At 47.1% G+C, this 2,643-nt stretch overlaps 1 pseudogene; it reads right to left on the bottom strand.

Annotated features, from left to right (window-relative positions):
• Positions 1-295: 295 nt before the first annotated feature.
• LOC119321151 lies at positions 296-2,402 on the bottom strand (annotated as a pseudogene).
• Positions 2,403-2,643: the final 241 nt, after the last annotated feature.

The raw sequence follows: 2,643 nt of genomic DNA, 5'->3' as shown, positions 1-2,643 counted from the left end.
TATCAATCGATTTGAATCATCTCGCTTTTCGTTCATTTCAGCCACGCCATAATAGCCGCCACAATATGAAAGAAGCAAGCGAAACAGCTAGAAGCGCTCGCTTCGCCACGCCCAACAATTCTTATTCACGGGAAAGCCAACCGAAAGATTCGATTCGGACTTCGTAGAGCCGGTGCTACTACTGTCTACGTAGGGCCGTCCCCCACTCCCATCCTGGGGCGCTAAGGGGTTTTGTTTTAGGAACAGACGGTGGTGTTTTGCTGATGCCTCGAATCGACGCTTTTGTTGCGACATGCTAAGTTTTCTCCCCTATTGCTGGTAGGTTGATGGGTCGCACGCCCGTCACACATGTTTTGGCCTTGCTTGTGTGTCCATAACTCAAAATAGGTGACCTAACGGCCGCCGCCCGACTAAACATACCAATAGTCACCAAATTCATATGGGCTACTAAAGAGTAGGCAATGATCTTCTTAAGATCGATCTGTCTTAAAGTGGTCAAGGAAGTATATATTATAGCAATCGCGCTTAGAGTATAAATGAAAGGAGTGAAACAAAGTGTCGCCTCGGGAAACATGGGTATGGAAAATCTTAAAAACCCGTAGGTTCCCAATTTTAAAAGAATTCCAGCCAAGATGACGGATCCAGCCGTAGGTGCCTCTACATGGGCTTCGGGTAACCAAATATGAACTGGTACCATAGGCACTTTGACGGCAAAAGAGGCGAAAAAAGCAATCCATAGAAGGATTTGGCGCCGCTCACTAAATTCAGTGGTTAATAAAATTTGTAAATCGGTGGTTCCTGTTTGGAGAAGAATCAACAGAATAGCTAATAGCATAAAAACGGATCCAAGTAAAGTATATAGGAAAAACAGATATGCTGCCTTGATCTTTCTTTGTCTCGAACCCCATACCCCTATAATGATGGTAGAGTCAGGGGTGGCCCCAAAGCGGAATTGACCGGTGGTAGTTGGTCGAAGCTCCAGTGGGTAGCCACTCCCTCCTCAGGGAACCGTACGTGAGACTTCCGAATCATACGGCTCCGTCCCGAGCTTCCGTCGTCGGCCCTTGTCATTAGACCACTATGCTTGTCTTTTCCGCCTTGACTCTCGAATCTTTTGCTTCTCGGGTGGTGGCGAACAATGTTGCTTGCGTAGCGGGAGATGCCCGCCCGTCGTTTAGGCCTGCTTCCTGCCTGAAAGAAGGCTAGCCGGACTAGTGGTAGGGGACCCAACCATAAAAAACCCTACCCTATTCTCGAACCCTCTGCCGAGCTCTACCCTGCCCGCATTTATTTGGAAGGGGGCCAAAGAAATGTCTCCACCTGCTGCCAACAGTCTTTCTTCGGAATTCTACTGAATGGGTCGATCCTCCCCTCCGTTTGTTTTAGAAACTTATCCTAATGTCTCTTCGCCAAGAACTCTCCGGAAATGACAGAGGAACTAACCTGCCTGCAGTGGCGGGGCGACTTTTTTAAAATAAGACCTGGACGATTATCCCTACCCTCGTAGCTTACGAGTTTACGTCCATCCCTGGTCGGGTATAGTTTCATTTATTTTTATCCCTTGTAGCCGTTACCCGAATTCGCGCAAGTGTGTCCACACCCCCCCTGACTTGACGAGGAATTCATTCTCGCGAACAAACGCACCCCCTACACACACCTAGGAGCACCCCTTCCTGCATATCCATACAAGACCTGAGTAGGCGGGTCGAGGTCCTACGAGGTATCCACTACTCGGAGTACCCTCCCACCAAAAAAAGATGTGTGGTTCGGTGGTTCGACCAGAACTGCTATGCTTATGCACAAGACTGCCCTCTTCTCGAAAGCTTTGCGGGGACCTTTACTACTTTACGACGACGGGAGACCGCCCGTAGGGGGTTTACTGCACAAGGCCCCTGCAGAGGAAAAGGTTGATCCCAGCGAATAGAAGATGCTCAGCTCCGCACAACATAGGGATTGGCACGCTTTCGGAAAGAACATAGAATAGTAGAGGATCCAGCATACAGGACACGGCGATCATTAGAAATTCACGAATTATCAATGCTGTAATATACTCTTTCCCAAAACTTCTCATACCAGACCAACCCACTGAAATGCAAATAGGGATCAGAAATGTGGTCAATATCACGAAGAATAATGAAAGACCATCTATACCCATATACAAATGGATGTTTTCATAAGGAAGCCATTGAAGGCTTTCCACAATGAGATTTGGCCGTAGAAGGATCGAATTGTATCCGAGGATCAGGGGGATACAAAAAAGTAATAAGAGAAACACACAGACCAATCAATCGTATCGGTCTTATTGAAGAATTTGGAATGAAAAGAGGAGTAATGCTTCCTAGCACGGGACAGAGAATAGGACCACTTAGATCGAAATAGCATTCATAGAAATGTTCTAACATAGAGTACAATTGAACATTGAAAAGATTAGTTGACAAAAGTCAATCAAAAGATGGGGCGCCAAATAACTAAACAATAGGGGTCTTTCTGTGCAAGTCCGTTGAACATTGTAATTGATGAGTGAGTAGGTGGGTTAGGTGCACCCCTCGCCCAGTGGGAAGTCATGAGGCTAGCCCCCCTGAATGAAGAAGTAGTGGGGCCCCCTGCCCGCCCACGTATGCGCCTTTATTTAGATTCTAACTA

Source organism: Triticum dicoccoides, chromosome 6B, assembly GCF_002162155.2.
Source record: "Triticum dicoccoides isolate Atlit2015 ecotype Zavitan chromosome 6B, WEW_v2.0, whole genome shotgun sequence".
Classification (NCBI taxonomy): Eukaryota; Viridiplantae; Streptophyta; class Magnoliopsida; order Poales; family Poaceae; genus Triticum; species Triticum dicoccoides.
The sequence above is the reverse complement of the archived record's forward strand: the minus strand, read 5'-3'. Positions and strand labels throughout refer to the sequence as shown.